The 25,176-nt window shown below is 47.9% G+C and overlaps 2 protein-coding genes across 11 annotated transcripts in view; one reads left to right on the top strand and one right to left on the bottom strand.

Moving 5' to 3' along the window:
- RRBP1 (ribosome binding protein 1) overlaps positions 1–10,809 on the bottom strand; it is a 69,373-nt gene extending 58,564 nt beyond the window's left edge. For 7 of the 8 annotated variants that reach the window (XM_050745335.1, XM_050745337.1, XM_050745336.1 and 4 more), the window contains exon 1: positions 10,548–10,809. The gene's annotated coding sequence lies outside the window, so the exon portion shown is untranslated. Of the gene's footprint in view, positions 1–8,526; positions 9,242–10,547 lie in introns of those variants that run through there. The other variant, XM_050745333.1, reaches the window with a different exon arrangement.
- LOC126929204 (protein PET117 homolog, mitochondrial) overlaps positions 1–25,176 on the top strand; it is a 549,430-nt gene that overhangs the window by 70,959 nt on the left and 453,295 nt on the right. The gene's annotated exons all lie outside the window — the stretch shown is intronic.

Below are 25,176 nucleotides of genomic sequence, written 5' to 3' on the forward strand. Positions count from 1 at the left end.
TTCAATCTTGCCTATTAGTTTGAGTAAGGCCTTTAAAATCTCCGTCAACAAGTCCATTATCTTACGTTTTCCGAGATCTGTTCCTGCTGGTCCTCATTCAGTGCTTTCATTCTTTGCATTTAGTTGTTCCTAACTATGGACTGTTCTCTTTCATTTGATAATTACACCTGGGCATTTGGTGAGCCCAGGATAAAGGTGCAGTCCTTCAAAGATCTGCTTGCCCCTGGACTGGCCCAGGAGTACTAGCTGTGCAGGTCCGCTCTCAAATAAAGAATCTTCAAATCAGCTTGGAGTTTCCCACTACTCAGGCCACGGGATCTGCATGAGGGACAACTTGTGATACCCACGTCTCAGAATGTGCCCCTCCCTACCCTGCCTGTAGGGTGAGAATGGGCTTACCTCTGACTCCCCTTCTCCCTGAAGGTGTCATGGCCCCTTGCGGTTCCAACTCAGGGAGCCCGTTTCCTATCACGCTGCCAGCATGAATCTCTGCCCCCGTGCCTGGAGATGCTATCAGAACTTAAGAGTTTGCCCATTTCGCCAAAGGCCCTCAGGGTTGTCCTTATCCTCTTGGGTCACTCATTTCACCGCCTGCCTCAGTGTCTTCCATTCTAGGCTTGTCAGAAGGTATTTCTAATGTCATTTACCTCTTGTTCAGGCCATCCCGCAAATTAGAAGACTGGTTCAGGCCACCCAGCCTATCCTATCAGCAGAAACCCAGTGTTGTCACCCCCAACAGCCAAACCAAATCCCAGCCAACCATGCTCTTCAAAGAAAAGGGAGCACGTGGCTGCCATGTGCCAGGAGGCTGGCTGTGCCAGGGAGACTACTGCCAACTCTGGACCTGGATATACCATTCTTCATGACTAGGTGGACCAGGGAGGAAGGGCTCCTGCAGGAGTATCCCGACACCGCCAAACCCTGGAGGTTAGCAGAGCTTCTAATTAGAAACGCATGGGCCAGAGCTAAATGAGGTCTGGTACCCAACTGTTGGTTCTTTTGTTTTTAAGAAATTAACTCTGTGGGGGAAGAGTTCTGATGAAGAATTCAATCTCAAGATATGAGCTTCGCTGAATTCCCTTCCATTAACTCCTTTGAGAAGAGCTGCGTTTCCACTCAGGTTTATATTAGGAAGTATCACCTGCTCATCAGCAATAAAATCTGACCGTCTCACAAGCCCTTTGCAAAGGCCCACCTTTGATTAACGAATTCTGTCAGCCAAACATCCTATCTCCGTGACAGCGGAGAACTTCAGCCTGAGTGAGTCATTTCTTATTTATTATCAACGGTAACTCAAAATTCATTTTGGTTCCCTTTTAGAATCAATCACTTTATAATATATTCCAAGGTCTCATTCATATACTGTTGGTGGGAGTATAAATTAGTACAAGCACTTCAGACAAAAAGTCTGGCACTTTCTTTTAAAGCCGAGCACCTACCTCCTTCTGGTCCTGCAATTCCACTCCTAGGTGTACTGACCCAATGGAAATGTGTATAGACATTCACCAAAAGTCTGTGGCATGACTGTTCACGTAAGTATTATTTATAATAGCCCCAAACCGGAAACTCCCCAAGTAGCCACCTACAGTAACATGAATACACTCATATATTGACATGCTGGAATAGTGAACAATGAGAACAAACAAACTACAATTACCCCAACAACCTGACAAGTCTTACACATAATGTTGAAAGACACGAAAGAGCATATGCCGTTCGAGTCCATTTACATCAAGTTCAAACACAGCAAAATCAATCACTGGTATTAAGAAGAGAGCAGGTATTCCCTGCCCAGGGATGGGCAGCAGCTGGAAGCTGGGCACAAAGGGAGGTTGGGGAGGTCGGGAATAATCTATTTCTTGATCTGCTGGTTAAACAGGCGTGTTTAGTTTGTGGATACTTATTGTGTAGACCCATGATAGTGCATTTTTCTGTATATATTTTACTTGAAAGAGTTTAAAACGTGTGTCATATTTCCTTGGAAAACGTGCCCCACAGATCCTGGAGGAGGAGCATCTTTAAGGCCCGAAGAATCTGTTAGGGAGCCCTGTTACTACTGCCACTTCCCAGCGCTCACACCCACACAGGATTGCTCCCTTCAGACAGGAAGTAACTGGAGCCAGGGTCAAGGCAGGCAGTCACCTCCTAACCTGACAGGGCAGTGACTCAGTGGGACCCACAGCCCTTTATGATCCTGTGGCCATGCCACCATGCTCTCCTGAAGTCTTTCTTTCTTTCGTTTTTTGAGATGGAGTCTCACTCTGTCGCCCAGGCTGGAGTGCAGTGGTGTGAACCTCCGCCTCCCGGGTTCAAGCGATTCTCCTGCCTCAGCCTCCCGAGTAGCTGGGATTACAGACATGTACCACCATGCCCAGCTAATTTTTGTATTTTTAGTAGAGACGGGGTTTCACCACGTTGGCCAGGCTGGTCTCGAACTCCTGACCTCAGGTGATCCGCCCTCCTTAGCCTCCCAAAGTGCTGGGACTACAGGCTGAGCCACCATGCCCGGCCCACCTGCAGTCCTTTAAAAAATCAAACTGTACAGAATAAGTCTTCAGATCTTCCAACTTAAGAGGGATATGACTTAAGAAGGAAAAGACTAGCTGAGCTTCAGAGCAGTGACTAAAGTTGACCTTTTAAGAGTCCTTTGACACATCACCAATATGACTTTTCATTAAGAGTTTCAGTAACTCATTTATTCTTCAGCATTGACTCCCTCCTCTCCTCAATCACTGTGATTACTATTCTGAAAATTAAGACTTTCCTTTCTAATTACTACAAATACCTAGAACTACCAAGGAAATAAAAATGTATTCATAAAACTAAAGCTACATCTAATTCCTATTCAGGATCAGACTTAATTAAAAACCAATTTAATGCAGTTGAGCTGTATACTTTAATCACTGAATGAGAACTTCATAAAAACACACCACTTGAGTTTGAACAAGGGTCTTTCACCTTTCCAAGTAAAATGAGTAGGTCGGACATTCCCGTTAGAAAGGGCTAGGATCTAATATCTACTCTTCTTCACCTAAAATCAACAGGAGAGAAGAGGAGAAACGAAGGATGGGGCTGGACCTGGTATTGCCTCTTCCCAATCAGACCACCTGCCTCAGCCATTGCTCCTCCTGCTTAGCGGACTGCCACACAAAATTCCTCTGAGAAAAGAAAACCACCATGAGGTGAGGCAGAGACGAACCTTGTCCCCTCCCTCACTTCCTAGCATGATGAGGACTGACCAAGAGAAAAGAAAATGTAATGCCAACTCTAAGAATTCTCCCTTCTCCCGCTAAGGAACACTTTTGCTCACTAAACACAAAATCTACCTCTTTTCAGAGCAAGCCAGCACACTGTTCACACCCAAAACACACGTTCTGTTTCCTGGTGAGTGTGTCGTCACTGAGATACTCAGTTACTCTGCAAGGCCCACCTCACACTCGTTGGTTGTACAAGGAATTAAAGGATGCTCACAGCCAAGTCTCCTCCCCAGAACTGGTGCAAGCACCTGGGAAGGGCCCAGTCCTGTCAAGGTGCCACGCATGATGGACTCCCAGAGACACTGGGATGAATCTAACCAGGCTGGAGACTGAGGGCTCCCAGGAGAGAGCCAACATCCACATCACCTCCTAAGGCTCACTTCAAACCCCAGCCTCCACTGGCAGGGCAGGATGTCCACATTTAACAGTGCCTGCCGCATGTGACTGTCAATTTCTCAACTGGAGCCAGGCTGGAGGGAATCAAAACTTCACTTGCATTTGGCTCTGGAATATGTTTTTGTGTTTGTATTTGATGCTCTAGGAATCCAGACTCCTTCGGGCTACATGATATACTCACAGAACACCAGCGTTACAAAATCATCTCCATTAGCCAGCAAGAATGGGCACCTACTGCGTGCCAGTCACTGCCCTCGACACTGGGTATACCTCAGGAAACAAAAGCTACATCCCTGCACTGGTAAAGCTTACGCTTCAGAGGGGGAGATGACAAAGTCAGTCAAATACGGGACATGTCAGGTGGTGATGAAGAGAAAGTGATGCAGAGAAGCGGGGCAGGGAATGGGGGTGGGGGAGCATCAGAGGCTGTCACTCCACACAGGGTAGCCAACAGGCCTGAAGGAGACAAGAGAGCCAGCCATGTGCCATCTAAGGAAAAGCTCTCAGGGATAGGCCAAAGTAGGCTCAAAGGCCCTGAGGCAGAAGCATGCCTGAGGAACAGAGGCCACCATGGCTGGAGCAGAGGGCAGGGAGACGATAGGAGTGAAGCCAGAGCAAAAATGGTGCCCTGAGAGGCCACTGGAGACCTTGACCAAGGAGGGTCTTGAACACAGGAGTGACATGGTCTGCTGTGGCAACAGACTAGAAGGCAGGGAGTTCATAGGCAAAGGCAGTGAGCCCACCAGAGGCTGGTGAAGTAGCCCAGGGCAGAGGTGAGAGCAGGCTGGGCGTGCTGGCTCACGCCTACAATCCTGGCACTTTGGGAGGCCAAGGCAGGAGGACTGCTTTAGCCCAGGAGTTCAAGACTAGCCTGGGTAACATGGTGAGACACCATTTCTACGAAAAAAAAAAAAAAAAAAAAAACTTACAAAAATTCACTGGGTGTGGTAGCGTGCACTTATGGTACCAGCTACCTGGGAGGCTGAGGCAGGAGGATTAACTGAGCCCGCAATGTTGAAACTGCAGTGAGCAGTGGCTGAGGCAGGAGGATTAACTGAGTCTGCAATGTTGAAACTGCAGTGAGCAGTGATTGCGCCATTGTACTCCAGCCTGGGTGACAGAACAAGACCCTCTCAGAAACAAAAAATCAAAAGGTAAGAGCTGTTTGGACCAGGGAGAAGGCAGAAGTGGTGAGAACGGTCACTCTGGCTCTGTCCAGAAGGTAGAGCTGATGGGACCTGCTGTGTACAGGGTACGGGTATGAGACGGTGAGGAGTTAAGGATAAACCGAGGTTTGCGGCCTGAAAGGTGGAGCTAGCCGGCCTAGTTTCACTTTATAGGAGGAGGAAACTGAAGCCCAGGGAAGAGAAGTCGTGTCCAAAGTCACTCACTTATTCCAGGGATTAGAATACCCAACCAGTGCTTCTCCCACTGCTCCACACAGCAGCTCCATGGGACATGCTGATGACTAGTCCAGTCACACCGGACAGCCCCCAGCCCCTGAGGGACTGCCAATACCCAAGCACGTCACATAAATTGGGGTAGGATGCTGGGCACTGAGGGCGCAGGCCCCGCCCAGAGAGGACAACCACAGTCCACGGCTGCCACATAAGAAAGTCAACCTGGTATAGCCAGAAATTCCCATTTTCTCCCAGAGAACCCAAAAATCTAGATTTTGGTTTTTTTATTTTGAGACAGTCTCACTGTCGCCTAGGCTGGAGTGTAGTAGTGTGATCTTGGCTCACTGCAACATCCACCTTCCAGGTTCAAACGATCCTCCCGCCTCAGCCACCTGAGTAGCTGGGACTACAGGCACATGCCGCCATGCCTGGCTAATTTTTGTATTCTTTATAGAGATGGGGTTTTGCCATGTTGCCCAGGCTGGTCTCAAACTCCTGGGCTCTAATGATCCACCCGCCTTGGCCTTCCAAAGTGCTGGGATTACAGGGATGAGTCGCTGTGCCCAGCCCAAACAAATCTAGATTTTAATGAAAAAAAAAAAAACAAAACTAAAAATTTCCAGTTTTAAAAGGTGACTCAATTGCTTAATAACATGAGGTCAGTGAAATAAACTGCATATGGAGGCCAAGTTCAGTTCACACAGGGCACCAGTTTGGAATTCCTCTCAAGACAGCCTAACAGACCTTGTTTGCTTATACCTTGCCCAGGGTAGAGAATTAAAGATTTGAATTCAAGATGGTCTTTTATTCCAACTTTTGAGTCCGCAGATGATATTCATTATCACTATAAATAGTCGGTAACTTCCAGTAGTCTCAGTGGGCCTCCTTTCTGACCAGAAAGAGATCAAGTGGCTGTCCATCATTCAGCTTCTTCCTTTAAAGTTAAACTTTGGTTTTATGTTATTCTTTACAGAGTACTAATACTAAGATGAGCCCAGAAGTACAACCAAGAATTCAAAAATTCTTCCCCAATACTACCCAATTATCCTTTCAAAGTTATGTGGAGGCCGGGCACGGTGGCTCACGCCTACAATCCCAGCACTTTGGGAGGCTGAGGAGGGCAGATCACCTGAGGTCAGGAGTTCTAGACTAGCCTGACCAACATGGCGAAACCCCGTCTCTACTAAAAATACAAAATGAGCTGGGCGTGGTGGCGCATGCCTGTAATCCCAGCTACTCAGGAGGCTGAGGCAGGAGAATCGCTTGAACCCCGGGAGGGGGGAAGTTGCGGTAAATGGAGATCACGCCATTGGACTCCAGCCTGGGCAACAAGAGTGAAACTTCGTCTCAAAAAAAAGAAAAAAAAAGTTAAATGGAGAATAACAGAGCTGTGTAAATAGTCACCAGTGTAGGAACCAATTTATGACACCCAAGAACACTGGAACTCCAACACTTTGGAACTGAAAAGGTTTTGGGACTGGACAGGTATTCTAGTCTTGCCAAAAAAAATCTAAGTTAGAAATCACAAAATGTTTTTGATAAGTTAAAGTTGCTGCCCACTGTTTACGGGTGGAACACATATGTTACTGAATGCACACAAAGGACACACAGATATGTCTGGTTTTGGCTTCAGGAGACTTGGGCAGAATTTGTCTGCCTAAGAAAACAGTCTCCTAGGAGGACCCTGAACTAATTTTCTATATGCTAAGTGAGAGTGCCTCCTTGCCTAGGCACTGTCACTTAGAATTAAATATTTACCTTCCCTTACAAGCCATCACTTTCTACCTAATATCTATGTATTTTCTGTCTTTGTTACAAGTCACCATTTTGATGCTGAGGGCATTGGGTAAAAAAATCTCTCCAGGGCAGGGCCACCATCTGTGCAGCCCCCATCCCACTCCTTTTTCTTGGAATGCAGTTTACAATGCACGCAAAGAGGCGGGACTAATGCTTTCTCAGGGTGAGATCTTATCAGATGAAGTGTATCAACTGCCACTAGTCAACTGGTTTTGACCTACAGAATGGGCAGTTTCGTGTGGTTCAACATATTACCACATGATCAAGAGGAACAGAGACATGAATGTTTAGAGAACACCAGCTACCTCTAGACCAGCGCTTGTCCAGTAGAACTTTCTGTGATGGTGGAAACCATCGACACCCACACTGACCGACTTGTGACTATCGAGCACCTGAAGTGTGCCTAATTTGACTCAGATATTGAATTTTTAATTTTACTTAATTTGAACTGTTTTAAACTTAAATTGCTACTTGTGGCGACTGTATTGGACAACACAGTTCTAGACAGTGGCTTTTTCAGGCAAGAACTAGGTCTCACTTGCAGTGTTTGAACGCCCACCACACAGGAGACCCTTGGTGAAAAAGATGAAATGAAAAACACCTTCTGCATTGCCAGATTTTCAAATGCCTCCCCACCTTCCTGCCACTGAAGCTCTTAATTTTGATCTTCAAGTTCTGTGTCTTCCCTTAGGTAATTACTGCCCCAGGAAGGTGGAGGTGTACGGCCAGGAGAGAACATGTGGAAGGCTGGGCCCGCACTGCCTAGCAACTAGGCAACAGGAACTGACCTGACAACCTCCTGACCGGCAGGGCCTCCACCTTCTCATCCACTGAATGGGTGACAACCATTCCTACCCTCTAGAACAGTTATTGTAAGGCCTAAACGTAAACCACAGTTGTGGAATCTGATTCTAAAAAGTGAACCTTAAAAACCAAGTTGGACTCAGCTTCATTTATCCAATGAGACAGTTGGGAATAGTTTAACATGTTACGGCTGTCACCTGAAGTGATAATATTTATGATGTTATAGGCCCGGTCTTAACCACTGCAGGCCCAGCATGCACAGATGGACATCACAGTCCCTGCCTTCATCATTCCGACTTGACCATTATTTTTGTTTCTCCTGAAACAAGGTTTTAGCAAAGAAAAACTTGCTGTCTCAACAGAACTGTTGATCCTCTACGTGTCATTCATCTATTAGTTAAAATTCCTAGGGCTAAAAAGACAAGAAGAGTCTGGGTCCCGACACTTTTAAAAGGTGTCCCTGCTACATAATAAACCAATACTCCAATCACTGGCATTCAACCATTTAAACTGAGTTTGGTGCCATGTAATTATTGCAGCCTGTTGAGTTAGGGCTCATTTCAGCAAAGAGCATAATTGCTCAAATGTGACTCGATTTAAGATTTATTTAAAACTCTCCCATCACCAAAAAATATTCATACACCATACCACTGTAACTTCTTAATCTCTCTGTAAATGTTCAGAGACAGATTCCTAAGTATGAAAGGTAAGAGTTGTTACAGTGCCTAGAGCTCTAAACCTCTGCTTCTAAACCCCAAGATCCCTTTCTGGTCTCCCTTCCCCCAACCTTAGCCTCCTCCAGGCCTCCACTGGCCCAGGAGCCCTGCAAGCCGGCTTTGCGGTGCTCCATGCAAAAGGAAAACTTCACCTACTAGGAGGTCTGCCCCCGCCTTTGCTTCAACAGAGAGGGAAATGGCACCTCCAGGACCTCAGAACCGGAAGCTTCTTTCTGGAAGGGAAAGAGGTTGGCAGATCATAGTGGGAGTGACCTTTGGCAAGTTCATAAACGAGTCAAGACATCACACAGTAAGTGGCATGCTGCAGGGTCACAGATTTCTCTAGGTGTCAGATTAACAGGAAGTTAAATCAAACAAGGAGAGTGAGGAGGGAGGCAGGGGCAGTGGGAGAATGTCCCCCAGCTGCACAGGGCCGGGTAACATTCGCAGTTGTTCTTCCTGCGAGTGCCGGACAGACGTCCTGGGTCTCTGGGGACACCCAGTTCTGAAGAGGTATCTAATGTGACATGTGAGGCCCTACTAGACCTATTTCTCCAAATTCCTGAAAATGCCATCCGGATGGCCCCTACCCTGAAGGTTTCAGCACACAGAGTGAATAGCTGAGCAGTGACAGAGAGGCTCCCCAGGTCCCTCAGAGTTTCATTTCCTTGGTGCTTCTCAGTCTCTCCTAACCTCTGACCTCCCAGAGTAATTGCCAAATTGCCTTCTGTTTGTACAAGGTCCCAGCACTTCCCGGCGTGGCTCCCTACCCTGTGAGTGGGTGGTGCTGTCTCCAGGCCACAGATAAGAAACTCGGGTTTATAGGGGCCATGGGACCTGCGAGTAGGCGGCCAGTACGTGGCCCCGGGTGTAGAACCCTGGCTGTGCTACTTCTGCAGCCCCGTGCCCGCCGCAGTGCCGGAGCCAGGCCCCACCTTCCTCCCGTGTCCCGCACTTCCCTACAAACGCATCCCAACTGAACAGCCAACACTTGTGGCTCCTTCCTACAAGTGCTGGGTCTCCACAGCTTTTCTCGCAAATCGAAGCCAACAGGAGCCCCGATTTGCAGACGGGGAAATGGAAACCCCGAACGAAACAACTTGGTCGGTGTCACCCTCGCAGGCCGGGACACTGTAGAGCTAAAACTCGCGACTTATCACCCGGGGATGGGGTTCCTGAAGCATCGCGGGCGCCCCACTGGAAGCGCAGACCCCGGCCTGCCTCCCCTACTCAGGGCGCCGCGGGGAAGCCGGGCGGGCCGGGGCGGGCGCCAGGCCGGGTGCCAGCGCGTTTGGCCGGCCCGGAGGTGTCCGCTTCCGCCCGGGGCTGGCACGGCCGGCCCATTCATCGTGGCCGCGGGCGGGGCGGGCCGGGCCCCGGATGCCCTCGTCCCCCCGCCGGGAGCCCTCGAGCCAGGCTCCGCGCCGCCTAGTCGGGGAAACGGTGGCCCCAGCCCCGCCACCAGGGGGAGCAGGGAGCCGCCTCCCGCACTCCGGGAAGTTGCCACCGCGGCCGCCCGGCGTCCGTGCCATGGACAGACCCCGGGTCCCGGCGCCGCGAGCCCTGCGACCCCGGCCCGCCCCGTCGGGGGCCGTCCCAGCTTCGCGAAGCACCAGCGGGCCGCGGCCCGGGACCGGCGCGCTCGGCCCGTGGGCCCCCATTCAATCCCGCCCTCCTCCCCTCGGCCGGCCTCAGCCGCCTTCCGCCCGCACCCCCACCCCTCCGGCCCGGACTCCAGCCCGGCAACGTCATCCGGCTGCTTCCCGAAACTTAACCCCTTCCTCCGCCAGCTGTGCGCCGCCCCGCCCCGCCGCCAACTTTTTTCGCCCAACTTCGGAGCGCGCTGGCCGGACCGACGGCCCTGCCGGGAGGGAGAGAGGCAGGGAGGGGTCGCCACGTAGCGCCCTCCGGCCGCCGCAAGTCCCCCGCCGGCGAGGGCCGCGGGGTCCACACCACGGGGCGCGCCCTGCCTACGCCCCTGCACGGCGCTCGCCCGGCACCCCCGCCCCGAGTTAGACCCCGACCCCGATGGTGCACGGCCGCGGCGGCGGGCGGCGGGCGGGCCGGGGGAGGGGCCGCCGAGGAGACGTGTCACTCGCGGCGCAGCGCGGCCGGCCCCGGCCCCTCGACGGCCCGGCCCGCGCGCGGCAGCTGCAGGGCCCGGCCAAGTTTCTTACCTGCAGCCAGAGACACGAGAGGGAGAGCGAGAGGGCAGGAGCCGCCGCCTTCGCCGCCGCCGCGGAGCCGGGAGAGAGGAGCCGGCAGAGCCTCCACCAAGAAACCGCCCCCGAGCAGCTGTAGACGCCGCGACCCTGACGCCGCCCGCCCCGTCCGCCGTCCGCTCCGGCCGCTCGCTGGCTGCGTGCGCGCGTGTGGAGTCGTGGCACTTTCTGCCTCGGAGCTGGCGAACGGCCCCCTCCGCCGGGATCGCCGCCTCCTGCCTTCCCCACCCGGGCCAGCCATTCATCGAGCCGCCTCTTCCTATTGGTCCGCACCCCGCCACTCTGTCTGTAGCTGGCCAGTCAGGACGCGGACGGCCGAGCCGCGGCGGCGGCCATTGGGCAGAGAGGAGGGTCTCCACCTCGGCCAATGGGAGAGGGGAGGAGCTGCAGGGAGGTGAAGGGGGCAGGGCCGGGGAGGGGCGGGGCCGAGCGGCGCGGCGCTCGGCTGTGCGCGGGGCGGGGCGGAGCAGGAACTCCCCGCCCACCGAGGGGGGTGTCTGCGGCCAGCTCCGCCCACTCTGGGCCCGCGGCTCTCCCAGCAGTCTATGAGCCGGCTTTGCCTAGGCGGGAAGCAGAAGGTTCGGGTCCCGTCGGCCCCGGGCCTGCGCCTCTGGATACCGCTGGGCTGACATGGTGGTGGCTGAACAGGGTTGCGCAACCGCGAACAGCCAAGGAAGCTGCGTTATTTAAACCCAACTAACTTCCCCCGAAGCAGCGCCCCCTCGGGCCGCGGGGTATGAGGACAAGCTCTGCTGGGGGTCAGCCCAGGGAGGATGAGTTCTTATCATCGAAGAGATTGCAATCAGCACCAGAAGGAATTTCCTTGAGTAAATGGAGGAATTGGGGTGGAAGAGCCAGAAGGTGCACAAGGAATTGAAGCGGATGTCATCGCCCTCGTTGTTAGGGAGGGTACAACTGAGGCACGGTCTGTTTAAGATACTCATCCAAACCACAGCCGGCAGAGCAATAATTACAATTCCCTCTGTGGCCTTTTATTCCATGCGATGGGGAAGGTGAGAGGTTCTGACCTAAGAAAACTCACCCGTGTCACACAAAACGGCGCAACTGGTACTTCCTCATTCCCTAACTTTCTCCCCAATATCAGCCAACACTCAGTCTTCATAATCAATCAAGTCTTTAAATTAAAATAATTTGAGGCTTGATTTTTAACCATTATGTCAGCGTCTCTTAAAGCCAACCCTTTGAACATAAGCCAAAGACAGCTTCTTTGGAATTTTGGATTCTGAGAGACCAAAGGCTGCCTAGACTGCACCCCATCACTTCCCCAGCTCCCGTTGCTGCAGAATCCCGTACCTAACATCTATTTCTTGGATAATTTTCAATCTTCCCCGCCCCCATTTGTCACTAGTACTGTACTAGCTGTTGTTAGAAAGATGTGAAAAATACAAGCCTTCATGGGGAATAAAGAGGGATTGGGTTGAAATTAAACTGTTCATTCCTATTTTTAATCTTGGCGGTTCCTTAGCCCATTAATGATTAATCAACAGGAATTAACCTGGATTAACTCTGGAACACTCAGTCATTTTCCAGCAGTGAGACCCGGCTTCAAATGAAAGTTAACAATCCCAGCTTCTGGCTGGCAGTTGCTACCAATGAGTCCTACTTGACCAGGGCTGGGCCATCTAACCTTTCTGAACATACCCTGGAGGGTATACTCCTCTGGACAATCACTCCTTCCTCTGGGTTTTAGGGAGGAAATTCATTCATTCATTCATTCATTCACTGGTGTTTGTGGAGTGCCTGGTATACAGTGCTAAGCTGGGCAAGCAACCTAGAGTGACACATAGGTCCAGTGAAGACCCAGCTGCCCTCAAGGGCCTGTCCAGGGTCAGGGACCTCCTTTATCCTGTTCACTGTTTATCTTTTCCCAGAAGCAGATCTTGGCAGTGGGTTTTGTTCAATCATTCATTCGGGGGATAATCATAAGAAACACTGGTGGAGGAGTGGGATGAGAAAGAGCCAGTAAGAGGACCAACATCAAGCCTGTGACTGGTGTGGGCACACAGGGCTTGGCATCTCTGGGGATGCTGTGAAACTGTGTAGAACACACCCCAGAGATGTCCCAGCTGAGGGGTGAGGACCTGGTTATTTGTCCACCCACTCCCAGTCCTCACTGGTTAACAGCTCCTTCTGGGGGGACTTTAACCCCTGCGCCTACTCAAGCTGGAGAAAGCCTTGCAGCAAGAGGCCCTTGGCAGAATGGTGAGTGTCCAGAGGCACATCAGGGGCCACAGCAGTGTCTCCCTCACTGTGAGCCAGCATCTGACACGGCACCTGCACAGAATAGAGGCTCTGTGAATATACATGTTCTGTAAATATTGTCCCATGAGCGATAACATTACAAAGTCCTTAGGAGTGAGGAGTGTTTACAGAAAAGGGACTCCCTGTCTAGTCCCTCACATAACTTAACATTTGATTTGGCCTCAACACAATATTTGTTTCGGGATGGAAGAGCAGCCCTGTCTAAGCCTTTGCATTTCCTCTGTCCCTGCCCCTTGTCTGCCCACAGTCAGCCCCAACGTGCTGTGAAGACTTCCAGCCTCATCATCCTCATGCCCTTTGAGCAAAGAAATCAGTCCCGCTGTACCAGGCTCTGTCAGGGCTGATTTGCCCACCCTCAGGGTGGCCCGACTTTGACAGCCACTGATGTGCCTGTGGACACCCATCTTTAACTCCCTGTAGCCTCCTCAGCTCTTCCAAGGCATATCTGGGAAAAACCAGATTCATCCCCAGGACTAGAAGGACAGGGGTTGCCTGTGGCAGGAGTGAGAGGCATCCCCCCAGGCTCAAGTCTTCTGCTAAATCATGCAGCCCTCCAGCAGCGTGAGAAAGCCCATCCCACAGTCCAGCCTCCAGGCTCTAGCTGCCCAGTGCCAGATTCAGGCCACATCCTAGGAAACAGGTCCCTGCCATCCCCCAATGGCAGTGCAATGAGGGGCTCTCAGATGGGCACAGGTCATTTCAACTCAAAGTCAGCAGTTGGGAGCCCCTGGCCAGGGGAGTTACCCCACCCTGAGGGTAGCAGAGGGTGACAGCAGAGGCTTGAAGAAGTGGAAGGTAGTCAGGCCAAAAAGGGCACACTGGCGAGGAACAGCATGGGTAAAGTAAGGCATGATGTTAGCCAAGTGTGGTGGTGTGCCCCTGCAGCTCCAGCTAGCAGCAGGATTGCTTGAGCCCAGGAGTTCCAGGTTGGAAGAAGAAGGAGAAGGAGAAACAGGAGGAGGAGAGGGGGAGGGGGGGTGGGGGGGATGATCTGAAATCACATCATCTCAGTTTATCTATTGAACAACTCGGTTGTTGGCAAAGCCTGAACGGTGAAGGAGAGGCTGGGAAGAGCTGATTCTACACAGGTGATCATAAGGGAAACAGGGAACTTCCCTGGGGTGGTGCAGATGTTTCATATCTGGATTATAGTGATGGTTACATGGCTGTGGTAAAACTCATCAGATTGTACACTCTTAAAAAGGATACATTTGGTTTGGAAGCAAATTATGCTTCAATCAACCTGACTCAAAAAAAGGAAGCATTTGGTTTTAGTTGCATATTAAAAACAAAGCATTATTATTAGAAAAAATTAAACATACAAGAATAATTACCTAATATGGTCCATTAACTCATGACAATAAATTGCAAATATTATCTGAAAGCGTAGACAGAAAGATGAGAATCTATTATATCTTACAATTTAAAAAGAGATTTTGCTTTGTCAACAATGATGAAAAGATGACAAATGACAAGTACAATAAAATATGTGAAAATAAAAGCCACTGTGATAATATAGAACATGTTTAGGTCTCTTGTGCCAGGTACCATTTGAGACATGCTACAAATATGTAAGGTTATTTAACTCTCAGTATAACCCTATAAGGGAGGCAGAGTTATTATTTCCATTTTAGAGATGAGGAGACTGAGGCACAGAGCGATCAAGGAACCTGTCTATGTCACAGGGCTCGTTGGAGGAGGAACATTGGGCCCCAGGGCTCATGGCATAACTCTTGCATTCAGCACCAGGTCGCCGAAGGTGTGCTGTGCCTGTAGAAGGGGCAAGGTTCGAGCCTAATACTTTGAGAGTGGCAACTCAAGGAAGGTTTGTGATTGATGACAGCTGCGATGACTCCTTTGCCATTCTATATTTTGGGTGGATGCTAGGTTTGGGGCCCACAGGGTTGGAAGACCCACAATAGCTCAGGTGAGAGGTGACAAGGGCTGGAATGGGGCAGTGGCAGGGGTAGGAGGTGCAAGGTCCTTCAGGAGGGGTATTAGGACATGAAGTGGTAGCAAGTGAGGCTTGGGGATCAGCAGGTGTGAAGGAGAGAGGGGTTACCTGTGAGCCCCTGCTTCTGGCCTGAGTGATAGGGAGCATGGTGGTGTCACTGCTGGAGCAGGGCACACAAAAGAATGAACAGGTCGAGTACAGAAGCTGGGGGAAACGTTGTATTGTATTTTGACATGTTGGATTTCAGGAGCCTGAGGAAAATCCAGGTGGAGACAGTGTTTCTGTAGGTCTGAGGCTCAGGGGTTGATGTCAGGGTCAGCGATGCAATTAGGAAACCTAAGCATACCCTTGGAAGTTCAGACCCCAAGAACAACAGAAATGACCATACCCAGTGGATAGCATGTGGATGGGAACAGGAGAAAATGCTTGAGTCCTGAACAGAGAAAGGAAAAAACCCACGAAAGAGTATGTAACAACCAGCTTTTGCTACGTAACAAGCTACTCCCAAACTCAGTGGTTTAAAACAAGTATGGTTTATTGTTAGAGCTCACACATCTGTGGGTCAGCTGAGGCTTGGCTGGTCTTGATTGGCTCACTTATAGGTCTGTGGATGGCCCGGGAGCTCACCTCCAGCCTGGGCTTGACTAGGGCACCTTATAAGCTCTGCTGCACTGGCTCACCCCCTCTTCCTGTGATCAGCAAGCTACAAGGGGCATTCCCTTCTCTTGGTGATGGTTGAAGGAAAAGAAAATAAGCAGAAATACATATACAAGGTATATTGGATAGGTGAGCCCAGATTCAAGGGGTGGGAAATACAGGGAGGGGTAAAGCAATGGCACCAGTGATGCAATCAACTACTGAGTCCAAGGAGAGATGGAAAAGGTAAATCAGGTGAGGATGGCCTTAGTGAGGCAAGAGAGTTTCAAGAATTGGGGGATGGTAAGCGCTGTTAAATGTGAAAATCCAGCAAGATGAAGACCAGGGCACATGGCAACCTAGGAGTCACCAGGGACCTTGGGGAAACAGCTTTAGAGGAGGGGCGTTTGATAAGGAGACCACCAGATCATGGAGGGCTAAGAAATGAATGGGAATGGAGAAGGTAGAAGGAATGTACATCCATTCTTCCAACAGATGAATCCAGCTGAGGACCCACTATGTGTCAGTCACTGTTCTAGGCGCTGGGGAGGGAGCCACGAACAAAGGAAGGGTCTTCTCTCACGGAGCTCGTTCTAGTGGGAAGAGAGACAGTAGACAAAGCAACCAATAAATAAGTAAGATTAATAGAAGTGGTGCAAAGGGCTACAAGGAAATGAGAATGGGCTCAGTTGATGGAGAGGGACAGGGATTTGGAGACGGTGAGTGCAGTGGATGTGAAGAAGATGGACAGAGAAAGCCTCTCTGAGGAGGTGATGGTTGAGTTGAAACTTAAACGATGAAAAGAAGCTGATCTTGTCTTGGGAAAAGGAAGGGTAAGTGCAAAAATCCTGGGTCAGGGAGGAGCTTGGCAGCTGGTTCAGGGAACAGAAAGAAGGTTGTGTAGCTGGAGCTCACGGACAAGTGGAAGGGAGAGAAAGGAAGGGGGTCTACAGGCAGGAAGGTACCAGACCACGGAGGCCTGAGGATACCATGGGATGCTGAGGTTGGGTGGGAGCTTTAAGCAGAAGAATGATGCAATCTGATGTGCATTTTCAAAGATCACTTTAGCAGCAATATGCAGGATAGACTGGACAGTGTAATGGGAGATTCAGGACTCAAATTAGGAGACTGTTCCAAGATTCCAGGCAAGACATGGTTGATGATGTGCTGGTAAATATTTAACAACTGGCTCTCAGAGGTGCAGATGGGGATGGGGGCACTCCCTGATTTACAGCATCTGCCAGTTTCTGTGGTGTAAATATTCCCATCAGAGCCAATTGATTTCAAGCTATGGAGTCATTGAAGGCAAAGATGGGAAGAAATTTGCAGTAGCACACCACTGTCTACTCTTTCTACCATAAAAATACAAGAGACACAAATCATTCCGAGAGTATAGATAACAGTAAAATGTAGTAATTAGGAAGTGATGATTTTGAGTATTTATTACCTTTGTTTTTAATATGATCTATTTCATTTTAAGTTTATATAATTTAATTTTTAATAATGACCATGTTTAACAAACTGCTGGAAAAATTCCTAAAAATGTAACAATCAGCTTTCATAAGCAGGCTGGCTCTACCATACCACTAAATACAATAGTCATGTGAATCAGAGTGGAGTGTGTGTGTGTATCTGTGTGTGTGTGTGCATGTGCACATGCACGCCTGAGTGCATGAGAAAGAGAGAGAGAGAGAGACCCAGCAGGATTTTTAAATATTAGAAGAATGAGATGTGCATGTTCATGTTGGCATTTCTGCACACATATCATCTCCCTGTCTGAACTGTGGATTCGTTAGGGTCAGTGGCTCTACCCAATGTCTAATTAAGAACACCTAGTCCCATGCCTTTGTCCTGGTAAGAATTCGCCCTAGGTTAGATCTCCCCAGAAGCAGACCCTGAAAAAAAGGGTTGGAGTGAAAGCAGTTGGAAGGTGAGCCCAGGAATCACCAGTAGAGAAGTGGGGAAGTGAGACAGGAAATGTAAGAGAGTCAGTGAACAGTGCATCAACAGCAAGTTACCACTGTGAGTAGCTGACATGTAATCCCATTGAGGAACTCCCTTCCAAACTGAGAAGCAAGGAAGCAGAGTACTTATTCACCAATTCCTATTCATCACTGGTTGAAGGCTGCTCCTGGAGGCATTAGCTCTCTGGTATTTCCAGCCCATACCCCAGAGAAAGCACTTAGGAAGAAGGTTGCTGGTGTTTGCAATTACAGGCTGTTGATATGCACAGGAATGGCAGAAGGGATGTGGGCAAGGTGCCAACAGTGTCTGCTCCAAAACTCATAAATATTTATTTAATGAATGAACAAATGAATGAATGAGTGTAGGACCATTTGAGCTTATTTAAAAACTGAGAATTTTAAAACAGAATGGAGGCTGGGCACGGTGACTCACTCCTGTAATTCCAGCACTTTGGGAGGCCGAGGTGGGCGGATCACCTGAGGTTAGGAGCTCGAGACTGGCCTGGCCAACATGGTGAAACCCCCTCTCTACTAAAAATACAAAAAATTAGCTGGGCATGGTGGCAGGTGCCTATAATCTCAGCTACTCAGGAGGCTGAGGCAGGAGAATCACTTAAACCCGGGAGGCAGAGGTTGCAGTGATCTGAGATCGCACCATTGAACTCCAGCCTGGGCGACAGAGCAAGACTCCGTCTAAAACAAACAAACAAACAAACAAAAAACATAAAACAGAATGGAGAGCCTTCTATTTCATAGTCAGCACATGTATCATGCACTTTTGCAAAATTTAGATCGGAGGACATATGTGATATCCCAGACAATTAAAATTCTGCAATACTTTTACTCAAAACCAGAGCAATGTTGTTACATAAGAAAAATCTCTATAGACTATAGTAATTGTCTAAACAAAAATAAAATATACACAAAGGAAATAGACGTAAGTGTGAACCCAAGTTGCCAATTTTTGTGGCTGCAAGTGGTAGTAAAAGAGAACTTGGGAGAAGAATATTTGGTTTGTTCTGCAAGTGATGTTAGAAGTGAGCTTACAGATAGGAGTTTTTGCAAAAAATGACAATGATTGACTTAGTGGCTGGTGGTGAGTCCCCAAAGAAAACAAGAAAAACCAAAATAATTGATGTATCTGACACTTTTCTGTTTGTAAAGTGCTTTGTAATAATTCTTACTATAACCATTATTATTATCCTCAGTTCACAGGTGAGGAGCTGAGGTTTGGAGACGTACAGTTGCTTGCTGAAGGCTTCACATTTATAGATAACAAAGTTAAATAAGCCCTGAAGACTCCAGAAATGGCATATTTCTAGGATACATCTCTCTGCCTCTCACACAGAAATGCCAATGGAGAAATGAGCAGGTATAACAGACCCTACGTGAGTTAATGAAACCCTTCTCCTTTCTATTGTCCTTCTAGGATGCTACGCATCTTCCCTTCAGTGCACTCACTGGATAGTAGCAAGCACTTGATAAGCTGTCAAAAATGTTTTAATTGAACCAATGACACTGCCTAGCTGTGCTGTCCAGTTATGGTGTCTTAAGAATTTTGGATTCACAACTCCCCATCTCAGATGGGAAGTATCAGTTGGAAGAAACATTTCATGGCCCTGAGGTGTGCCTGGCATGACTAGATGCCTCACATTGGACATCTTGGGATAAAATCCAAGGTCCACTGGGTTGGAAGGCACAATGGGGCTTCATCTATCCATCCCTGAGCAGAAGGCGTTCTTAACTAGTCCAGCCAGTTAGACAACTTGGCTCTTCTCTAAGATTACCAGAGATGAAGAGCTCAGGACTTTGACCTGTAGTCTAGAACTTCATCTCCCATTCCTGGTTTAGTATACTCATTCATTCAATACATATTTATAGAGCACTGCTGCATGCTACAGTCTATATGAGCTGCTAAGAATTCAGCAGAGAACAAGACAAATAGGACACCTACCCTCAGTGGGTTGATAGTCTATTGGTGATGGGGGATGGGGGAAGCAATCAGCATTTCAACAGATGGATGCTTAATTTGTGGTCAGTACTCCAAAGTAAATTCACAGGGTGAAGTGGTATACAGAAACTGTGAAGGACCAAGCTGTCTTTTTTCCCCCCTGCTTTCTCTTTCCAATCCATCCTGCTCACATTTAGGAAACTTAACATTCCAAAACCACTACTTCTATCTTTTCTTGTCTCCCCTTCAGGAGCCTAAAATGGTACCCACCATGGCAAGTCTCTGTTTCTCTGCCTGACTTTTGTGGACCTCCATATACCAGTGCCCCCCGACATTCACCAAGCTCCTCCTCTTCCCATTTGTACCCCATATGCCTCTGCCCAAAGCACACTCCGTATAGCCTTGCATGCTATTCTCGCCCTCTCATCTTTCAAGAGCTGTCTTTGGTCATTTATCCTGTAGTTGGTGCTAAGTTCGCCAGGCACCCTCTTGTTGATAGGGGTGCAAAGTTGGATTGAACTTGGTTATTCTCTGTCCTCGAAGAGCCTATGGAGCTGATTCCTCCACAGGACTCCTGAATACATAGCTACCACTCTTTTCCTCTGCCCCACCGACTCCCTTTGGAGACCACCACAACACAACTGGGCACCTGAGTTCACTGCTAGACTCTGTACATAGCAATCCTGACTCTTCAACCAAAAAAAGCTTATAAAAGGCCTGAGTCATACTTGTTTTTTCCTTCTGAACTCCCTGTGATTTCAGTTCTGCAATGAGTTGCTTTTAGCTTCAGGAAGTCCTTTCTTATGTCTACCTTAAATCACTTCTACATCACTGTGCACTTATTTCTTACAGTCTTATTCTTCATGGCTTTAGGGCAGAGCTTTGGCACTCTGCTCAATACTGGGTCTCTGCTAAGTGTTCACAAAGTGCCTGTCACTTGATTAGTAAGTGCCTGGTACTTAAAAATCATTATTTGATTCCCTCCTCCAGGTTCTTCCCTCCAGACTTAAAAACTGCAGCTTCTTAAACCTTTCTTCCCTAGTCACTTAATTATCACGTGACGCTTCTCAAATTCTGTTAATCAGCGTTTTTTTCTTTATTTTTAAATGATTAGTGAGAGTTTTAAAGAAGGTCCTTAAACCAGAGGCAAAAAAAGAAAATATAAAATGGAATTCAGAAAGGGTCCGCCAGGGCAATTGAGTTCAGCTCCCTGTCTTTGGCCCTGCAGGCCCTTCTGCCAGCTAATAGATCAGGCCAACTGTCCCAGCTCAGCACAATCGTCCCAGCCTCTGATATGAATGTGCACTGCAGAAAAACTAGATTTGAAGGGATGAGAGCATAGCCCGCAGCCACATTGGTACGCTTCTTCAGAATGCTACTCAGGCCAGGGCAAAATTTACTTAGGTGGTCGAATTTAGGCAACTTTTCATTCTTCCTTCCAGTGCCATTTCCTGGTGAATCCGCAGATTCTTATGAAATTTTAGGTGCGTGTGTGTGTGTTTGTGTGTGTGTGTGTGTGTGTGTTTGTGTGAGAGAGAAAGAGAGAGAGAGAGAGATATTACCTCAGATAGACTAATTTGCACTAAAGTTTTACTGACTTACCATGCAATGCCTTTCAAGCATTTTTGCCACAATACCTCTAATGTCAGACAAGAGTGAATGTGGACACCAAGGAGGGGCATGGCCTTTAAGCCATCTGTCCCAGAAGACATTAAAGTTACCATTAAACACTCATATGATTTTTTTCTCTTTTTCTGAGACACAGTTTCACTGTCGCCCAGTGTGGAGTGCAATGGTGTGATCTCAGTTCACTGCAACCTCTGCTTCCTGGGTTCAGGCAATTCTTGTGCCCCAGCCTCCCGAGTAGCTGGGATTATAGGTATGTGCCGCCACGCCCAGCTAACTTTTGCATTATCAGTAGAGGCGAGGTTTCACCATGTTGGCTGGGCTGGCCTCAAACTCCTGACTTCGAGGGATCCACCCGCCTCAGCCTCCCAAAGTGCCAGGATTACAGGTGTGAGCCACCGCGCCCGGCCCCATGTGATTGTTTATTCTTCCTCAAGCTATTTCCACATAAGCTGGTTTTCTAAAAATGGAAATAGTATCATTGTTATTTTTATGACATAAGAGTAATACATTTGAATGCATCATACAGATAATACAAGACAAGATATCAAAAATAATGTAAAAATCACAAGAAGTCCCAACCCCCTGATGTGATAGTTTAATTTTTTTTCCCTTCTACACTATTTTCTAAGACACATTCCTTGATTTAATATAAAAAAGTTTTAAATCACTTAATACTACACAAAGAGACTCTGGCTTATCTTTGTGGTAGCATCAGGTCCAGGCCCTGGGGAACTGGCCCAGCCTGATTTCCACTTTGAAAAGCTGGCACCCATGTGTGATCTCTCCAGGAACCGTAGACATTTCAGAAGAGAGGGGAAGAGGCAGGGCAGAAGAACTTTCTGGAAATGTACTGGATGGACACTTTTGAGAGGAGCGGGTACTTTCCTACCTTTGCTCAAGTCACCCACAGGCAGCGGGCAGCCATTGGCTTGGACAACGATTTTTGCAGTGTGCTGGTGTTTCCCTGAATGACCTACCTACAAACCTAGATTAATCTTCCTTGCAGGGAGGCTTCACCCTCCTTCAGCAGAGCGCTAAATACGCCAATTTCTAAAGAAGTGTTTTCTTTCTTTCAGGCACGAAAATTAATGAGCTCCATCTTTGGCATGGGCTAGAAAATTCCACTGTGGCATTGGCAGGGTTTATGCAGCACCAGAACTTTAAAGCAACCCTGCGCTGAACGCTGCGAGGAACAAAGGTAAGGCAGATTGGTCTGACTTCCTTGCCCACAGTGGGGAAGAGACAAAGAAAGGAGGCAAGGACAAATCACCTGGCCGGGAGAGGTGTGTCCAGTCGGAGGAGGTGCTCTCTCGAATTGTTTTCGGAACGTGTCTCTGCAGGCAGCACAATGCCCTCCTTATTCCTCCATCCTCACACCATGGTGGCTGACTTGGAGCCTGACGGGCAGTGGCAAGCGTTCAGATCTGTGGCCGACGGGCACGTCTTGGACGGATTCCTTCAGCCACTGGGGTGGGAACAAGCAGCGTTTGCCTCACAGTCTCGCCTTGTTCCAGTGAGTTGGCAGATTGAACTGAATACATACAACGTGTGGCCTAATTGTCAATAAGTACTTGTTCGTTCATTCAGTAAATGATTTTTGAGCACCTACTGTGCTCCAGGGGCTGGACATACAGCAGTGAACAAAACTGATGCAAAGCCTCTCCACAAGGAGCTGTGGGATGGGAGGTGGACAGTCAGCACAAAACCAAGACAATTTCAAGTACTCATAAAACAGAGTGATGGGACAGAGTGGGAGGAAGCTATTTTGGGATGATTAGGTAAAGCCCCAAGAGACACTGGAGCTGAAATCTGAATCACCCGAGGGAACCAACTGTTGAAGATGCGGGAGCAGAGGTCTTCTAGGTGCAGGGATCAGCATGTGCAAAGGCCCTGAGGCAGGAGTGTATTAGAAAATCTTAGGAACTGAGTGGAAGCTGGCGAGGAAGTAGTACTCATAAGCAAGGGGTTAAGAGGTCAGAAACAAAGGCAAGGCCTGGATTTATTAATGTATTGTGTGAAACATTACATCTAACATTGTAGTGCTTTATCGTTTGCAGAGGGCTTTCTTTCTTTCTTTCTTTCTTTCTTTCTTTCTTTCTTTCTTTCTTTCTTTCTTTCTTTCTTTCTTTCCTTTTTTTTTTTTTTTTTTTTTTTTGAGACAGGGTCTTGCTTTGTTGCCCAGGCTGGAGTGCAGTCATGCCATCACAGCTCACTGTAGCCTTGACCTCCCAGGCTCAAGTGATTCTCCTCTCTTAGACTCCCAAATAGAAATAGAGGTTCATGCCACCAGGCCTGGATAAGTTTTAAAAATTTTTCTGTAGAGGCAGGGTCTCACTCTATTGTCCAGGTTGGTCTTGAACTCCTGGACTCAAGCAATCTTCCTGCCTCATCCTCCCAAAGTGCTGGGCTTATAGGTGTGAGCCACCGCACCCTGCCCGCAGAGGGCTTTGAACATACATTATCCTAATTCAATCATTCCAACAAACCTATTATATAGATAAGAAAACTGAGGCTCATGAAATAACTTCCTTTAGGTCATAAAATGAGGAAGTAGTGGGACAGGGACTTTGACCAAGGACTCTGTTTGCACAACTCCAGATTGTTATGGACCACCATAAGCACTTGCCTTTAGCAGCTTGAAATTTTAAAAAATGAACATTTTTCATTCTATTATTTAAAAAGTAAGGCTGGGTGTGGTGGTGTAATCCTAGCACTTTGGGAGGCAGAGACTGGAGAACTGCTTGAGCCCAGGGGTTTGAGACCAACCTGGTCAACATAGGGAAGACCTCATCTCTACAAACAATAATTAAAAAAAAAAAAGTTAGCTGGGCGTGGTGGTGCATGCCTGTAATTACTTGGGAGGCTGAAGCAGGAGGATTGCTTGAGCCTGGGAGGTCAAGAATACAGTAAGCCATGTTCACAGCCCTGCACTCCAACCTGGGGTACAGAGCAAGACCCTGTCTCAAAAAAAAAAAAAAAAAAAAAAAGGTGGAATCGCATAGGTAAAATGTTGGTGAATTTAAGAAGAGAAAAAAATTATCTACAATCTCATCTGTGAAACATAACGACTTATGCATTTTAGCATATTCTTTCTAGTTTTTTCTCCTAGAAAAACCTAGGGGGTGTGTGTGTGTGTGTGTGTGTATTACACATTACATATACACACACCACACATACATATATGTGTATATTGTCACCTTTATTGAGGTGTAATTTACATGCTCTAAAATTCACACATTAATTGTACAAGTTGATGAATTTTGACAAATGTATACACCTGAGTAATCATCGCCATGATAGAGATCTGGAATATTCCCTTCATCCCACGGAGTCACCTGTGCTGTTTAGCCTGTTCCCCCATCCCCCACTCCAGGCAATCTTTGACCTTATCTCTGTAGCCTCAGGTCAGTTTTGTTTATTCCCAGATTTCATATAATGGCAACCATGTGTGTACTCTTTTATGTCTGGCCTCTGTTGCTCAGCATAATGTTTTCAAGGTTTATCATGTTATCATATACGCATCAATAGTTTGTTCCTTTTGATTAATATTTCATTATAAGAATATACATTCACTTGTTAATGGACATTCACCTGTTAATGGACATTTGGGTGTTTTTGGTTTGGGGCTATGATGAGTAAAGCAGTTATGACCATTCTTGCACAAATCTTTTTGTGGACATGTTTTCTTTATTCTTATTTATTGTACAGTTAGGGTCTTTCTATATTGCTCAGGCTGGTCTTGAGCTCCTGGCCTCAAATGATCCTCCTGCCTTGGCCTCCCAAAGTACCAAGATTACAGGCATGAGTCACCACACCCAGCTTGTAGACATGTTTTCATTTGTCTTGGGTAATCACACAGGAGTAGAATCCTTGGTCATGGGGTAGTTCTTTATGTTTAATTTTATAAGAAACTACCAGACAATTTTCCAAAGTGGTTATATTATATTACATTATATGAGAGTTCCAGTTGCCCCACATCTTTGTCAACACTTAGTATTGTTGCTCTTTTTAATATTAGCCATTCTGGTGAGCATGTAGAGGTTTTAATTTGCATTTCCCTTATTGCTAATAATGTTGAACATTTTTTCAGAGGTAAGTGTTTTTATGGTTGTAATTCTTTGTCTAGAGGCAGAGCTAAAGACTGTTTGAGGCAATTTTTTGAGTCCT

This window comes from Macaca thibetana, chromosome 10, assembly GCF_024542745.1.
Source record: "Macaca thibetana thibetana isolate TM-01 chromosome 10, ASM2454274v1, whole genome shotgun sequence".
In the NCBI taxonomy this organism is placed as follows: Eukaryota; Metazoa; Chordata; class Mammalia; order Primates; family Cercopithecidae; genus Macaca; species Macaca thibetana.